Source organism: Hypanus sabinus, chromosome 18 (assembly GCF_030144855.1).
Source record: "Hypanus sabinus isolate sHypSab1 chromosome 18, sHypSab1.hap1, whole genome shotgun sequence".
In the NCBI taxonomy this organism is placed as follows: domain Eukaryota; kingdom Metazoa; phylum Chordata; class Chondrichthyes; order Myliobatiformes; family Dasyatidae; genus Hypanus; species Hypanus sabinus.
This window is the reverse complement of record NC_082723.1, coordinates 472,351-477,937: the sequence shown is the minus strand read 5'-3', so window position 1 is coordinate 477,937 and position 5,587 is coordinate 472,351. Positions and strand designations below refer to the sequence as shown.

The 5,587-nt window shown below is 46.3% G+C and overlaps 1 long non-coding RNA gene across 1 annotated transcript; it reads right to left on the bottom strand.

Moving 5' to 3' along the window:
• Positions 1-3,226: 3,226 nt before the first annotated feature.
• On the bottom strand, positions 3,227-5,200 carry LOC132377463 (uncharacterized). Its single transcript, XR_009506645.1, has 3 exons — positions 5,110-5,200; positions 4,045-4,140; positions 3,227-3,350 (listed from the first exon to the last, which is right to left on the bottom strand). It is a non-coding gene; the product is annotated as an uncharacterized LOC132377463 (long non-coding RNA).
• Positions 5,201-5,587: the final 387 nt, after the last annotated feature.

Genomic DNA, 5,587 nt, shown 5'->3' with positions numbered 1-5,587 from the left:
ACTGAACTGTAACGCATTATGCTAAGGACTATGCCAGAAGACGAGTCTACCCTGACAGACTTTATAATGTTGCTGCTCCAACCCAAGGGATACCTGAACCTGTGAGTAGAGAAGGCCTTGGACAGTCATGTCGGGATGGGATTGGGAGGTAGAATTATAATGTGTAGTCACTGGAACAGCAATTTGGCAAAGAGTCGTTCTATTTGAAAACTAAACAAAACCATCCAATCTCTGTTTATGAACTTTCCCTCTCAAAACTTTTGGAACTAGACACCTCTCAAAGACAAAGCACAGATGTCTATCTAAGATGAAAGGAGGGAAACATTTCTGAGATACGTCCGCCAGATTCTCTGGTTGATGATTCCTGGGGTTCCGGAATTGCGTCCAATGAAGAATCTGTAGTGAGATGATAGACAGAGGAAGGGTAAAGTAGTAAACACGTTTTTCATTGGATCAGGAAGTAATTCAATGGCAGGAAACAGGAGACTAAAATCCAATTCAAATCTATCCTCAAAAATACACACACACACACACACACCTCTACCCTTGCTTCTCAAATCCTTTTCCACACATCTCTCTCCCTTTGGCTTTCAGTCTGTCCTCACTCTTGTCAGACCCTTCTTCCATCACTCCAGTAGGAGCATCACTCTCACTGACCTCGCTGCCCAACGTCCCTTAGTCATCACTCTCTCTACACTTGGCTCACTCATCCCAGCATCCCACCTCTCTCTCCATCTCTCTCTCCTGTGTCATGACCCTTTTCTTCCTTTACAAATAGTGAATAACTCAAATCCCACTTTGTTTATCTCTATTTCTCATCAGTCACCATGTAACTCTTCAGAGTTACTCCTCCCTTCCACTCTGTGACCATTTTCTCACCTCACCTTCAGCACTCCTCCCCTCTCACCTGTGACACTCTCAGTCACTCCACACTTCTCTGCTCAATCGTCCCACCCCACATTCTCCAACCACAAACATTATTCGCACCCTTATCCATACTATACATCCGGTAGGTAAAATGGTCCATGCTTCATTGATTGATATCTTCAATACAGCATGGAGTAGGCACTTCTGACCCAACTACTCCCAATCTAATGCCAGCCTAATCACGGGATAACTTAGAATGACCAATGAACCTAGGAAATAGTATGTTTTCTAATAGTGGGAAGAAACTGAATCACCCGGAGGAAACCCACATGGTCAAGGGTGGATCGCATGAACTCCTTACAGGCAGTTACAGGAGTTGAACCCGGGTCACCTGAAATGCAATGCGATACACTAAGGACTATGCCACAAGTTGGAGTCTACCCTGACGGACTTTGCGTTGTTGCTCCTATAACACAAGGGATACTTCAACCTGTCAGTAGAGGAGGCCGTGGACAGTCATGTCAGGATGGGATTGGGAGGTAGAATTATAATGTGTATTCACTGGAACAGCAATTTGGCAAGGATTCGTTGTTTTTGAAAGAAAACAAAACCATCAAATCTCTGTTTATGTAATCTCCATCCAAAAACTTTTGGAACTAGACACTTCTCAAAGACAAAGCACAGATGTGTATCTAAGACGAAAGAGGGAAACATTGTTCATCATTGTTCTCCATCACACATACTTGATCTCACAGACCCTGCTTTGGTAAATGTCATCCCTGAACCATGCTCTCCCATTGCTGCTCCCTTTAGATCCTGAGTGGTGTCCCAGTGGGAATCTGTACCTGGGCTCGCAAACTCTGCTGGACCATATTCTCTGGTTGATGATTCCTGGGGTTCCCGAATTCCGTCCAATGAAGAATCTGTAGTGAGATGATATACAGAGGAAGGATAAAGTAGGAAACAATTCAAATCTATCCTCAAAAATACACACACACACACACACACACACACACACACACCTCTACCCTTGCTTCTTGAATCCCTCTCCACACATCGCTCTCTCTTGGCTTTCAGTCTGTCCACCGTCTTGTCAGTCCCTTCTTCCATCACTCCAGTAGGAGCATCACTCTCACTGATCTCTCTGCCAAACGTCATCACTCTTTCTACACTGGCCTCACTCATCCCACGCCAGCATCCCACCTCTCCCTCCTCTGTGTCTTAACCCATTTCTTCCTTTACAAATAGTGAATAACTCAAATCCCCCTTTGTTTATCTCTATTTCTCATCAGTCACCATGCAACTCTTCAAAGTTATTCTTCCCTTCCACTCTGTGACCATTTTCTCACCTCACCTTCAGCACTCCTCCCCTCTCACCTGTGACACTCTCAGTCACTTCACACTTCTCTGCTCAATCGTCCCACCCCACACTCTCCAACCACAAACATTATTCACACCCCTAACCATACTATTCATCCGGTAGGTAAAATGGTCCATGCTTCATTGATTGATATTTTTAATACAGCATGGAGGAGGCCCTTCTGACCCAGCTGCTCCCAATCCAATGACGGCCTAATCACGGGATAACGTACAATGACCAATGAACCTATCAAACAGTATGTTTTTTTAAAAGTGGGAAGAAACTGAATCACCCGGAGGAAACCCACATGGTCAAGGGTGGATCGCATGAACTACTTACAGGCAGTTATAGGAGTTGAACCCGGGTTAACTGAACTGTAACGCATTATGCTAAGGACTATGCCACAAGTGGAGTCTACCCTGACAGACTTTATGATGTTGCTCCTGCAACCCAAGAGATACATCAACCTGTGAGTAGAGGAGACCTTGGACAGTCATGTCAGGATGGGATTGGGAGGTAGAATTATAATGTGTAGTCACTGGAACAGAAATTTGGCAAAGAGTCGTTGTATTTGAAAAGAAAACAAAGCCATCCAATCTCGGTTTATGAACTCTCCCTCCCAAAACTTGTGAAACTAGCCACCTCTCTCAGACAAAGCACAGATGTGTATCTAAGACGAAAGAGGGAAACATTGTTCATCATTGTTCCACATCACACATACTTGATCTCACAGACCCTGCTTTGGTAAATGTCATACCTGAACCAGGGTCTCCCATTGCTGCTCCATTTAGATCCTGAGTTGTGACTGACTGGGAATCGTTAGCTGTGCTCACTGAAAGTACTGTGGTGGTGCTCAAACCTGCAGCAGGCTCTCCACCCGCTGATCCATGGGCTTCCCGAGTTGTGTCCGACTGGGAATATGCAGCTGGGTTCGCAGACCATGATGGGGTGGAGGTCAAACCCGGAACAGGGTCTTCTGTCGCTGAGCCACGGGCTTCCCGAGCAGTCTCCAACATGGAATCTGTACCCTGGCTCATGGATCCTGCTGGGGTGCTGGACAGACCTGGACCAAATTCTTCAGTTGCTGATTGATGGGGTTCCCGAGTTGTGACCAAGGAAGAATCTGTAATAGGAAGATATACATAGGAAGTGTAATGTTGTAAGCAAATTTTCCATTAGATCAGGCAGTATGTCAACGGCAGGGAACAGGAGGCTGAGATTCAGGACAAATCTATCCCCTGAAATGCACACACACACTCTATTCTGCTATTTAATATCTCTACCATTGCTTCTCAAAACCTCTGCTCTTATCTCCCTCCCTCAGCATTCAGTCTGTCTGCAACACTCTCTCCTCAGTCTTTTCTTCCTTCCTACGGTAGGATCATCGCTCTCAGGGATCTCTCTGCCCACCTCTCCTGACACAGTGATCACTCTCTTTCTACACTCGCCTCACTCCTCCCACTGCAGCATCCCACCTTTCCCGCCATCACTCTCCTGTGTGTCTTCACCCATTTCTTCCTTTACAAGTAGTGAATTACTCAAATCCCACTCTGGTCATCTGTATTTCTGATCAGTCACCATGCAACTCCTCCCAGACATTCCTCCCTTCCTCTCTTTTAACATTCATCCCGTCATGTCCATCGCTCTTCTCATCCCTCAGTGACATACTCCACAGTTCTCTGTTCATTTCTCCCACCCAACTCTCTCCAACCCTTAACATCTTTCACACCCCTACACACACTAAACACCCAGTCTGTGGTCTGGTCCCTGGGAGGTTAGGCCTCACAGAGCGAGAGAGACTGAATGAGACCTTATACCTGAGGAGGCATCTCCTGCTGGGACAGGGGACATTTTCCAGGTGTTTTCTCCAGAATAATATCCTTCAGACTGTTTCAATGTAGACGTCTCCAGGCCTGGAAGAATATAACAGAGATTAAGGAGAGTGACAGACCTTAAGCAGTACGACAGGGAAAATTATGCATAAAGGCGGGGAATCAGAAGGTGCTGGACATCCAGCGCAACACACGAAAGGAACTCAGCAAGTCAGGGAGCATTTGTGGCAGAGACAAAAAAGTTGACGATTTGACCCAAGACTCCTCACCAGGACTGGGAATGAAGGGACAAATACCTGAATGAGAATACAGGAGTGTATAAGCTGACAGGTAGTAGTTGAAGCCAGTTGTCTGAGTAAGTGAATGCAATGATCAGTGAAGCTAGGAGGTAATATGTAGAAGAGATAAAGGTCTGAAGAAGGAGTAATCTTATGAGAATGCACAGTGGACCATGGATTAAAGTGATGGAGGAGCGGGACGAGTTGGAGGGGATGGACAGTTCAGAAAAGGAGATGGGCTAAGAGCAGATCTGGAATGGGAAAGGAATAAGAGAGAAGTGGAGTGAGCAGAAACTACTGGAAGGTAGAAATATTAATCTGCATAACATCAGGTTTATTGATGTTTTTTAATACAGCATGGAATAGGGCCTTCTTGCCCAGCAACTCCCTACTAATGCTAGCCGAATCATGGGATAATTTACAATGACCAATTAAGCACTATTTATTTGTGCTGTCACAAATAAGTGTTGGAGTCAACCCTTTTGGACTATGCTTTGTTTCTCCACCAACCCAAGAGGACTCTCACGCTGTCGGTATAGGAGACCGTGGACAGTCATGTCAGAATGGTGATGGGAGGCAGTATCAGAATGGGATGCCTTCAGAAAAACAAGTTGATAAAGAGATCTTTTCTTTAAAAATAAAAGCAACACCATCCAACCCATGTTCATGAAATCTTCCTCCAAAAGCATTTGGAACTAGAGACTCCCAAAGCCTGGATGAATAACCAGGACTAACAGATTTGTTCATCATTCCACCCTCCCATCACAAATACCTGAGCTCATAGATCCTGCTGTCCCGGTGGTCAATCCCGGTCCAGGCTCTCCTGTCACTGATCCGCGGGAATGCCGATTTCTGTCTGTCTGCAAATCTGTTACTGGGCTCTCAGACCATCCTGCAGTAGTGGTGAAATGAGGACCGGGTTCTCTTGTCAGTGCACCCAGGGGTCCCTTGGTGGTGTCTGTCTGGGAATCTGTACCTGGGCTCACAGACCGTCCTGCAGTTGTGTTGGAACCAGGACCAGGCTCTCCTGTCACTGCACCCATGGGTTCCTTGGTGGCGTCTGACTGTGAATCCCTACCTGGGATTACAGACAATGCTGGGGTGGTGGACAAACCCATAACAGGCTCTCCAGCCACTGATCCATGGGTTTCCTGAGTTGTGTCCGAGTGGGAATCTGGACCTGGTCTCGCAGACCCTGCTGGACCAGGTTCTCTGGTTGATGATTCTTGGGGTTCCCGAATTGCGTCCAA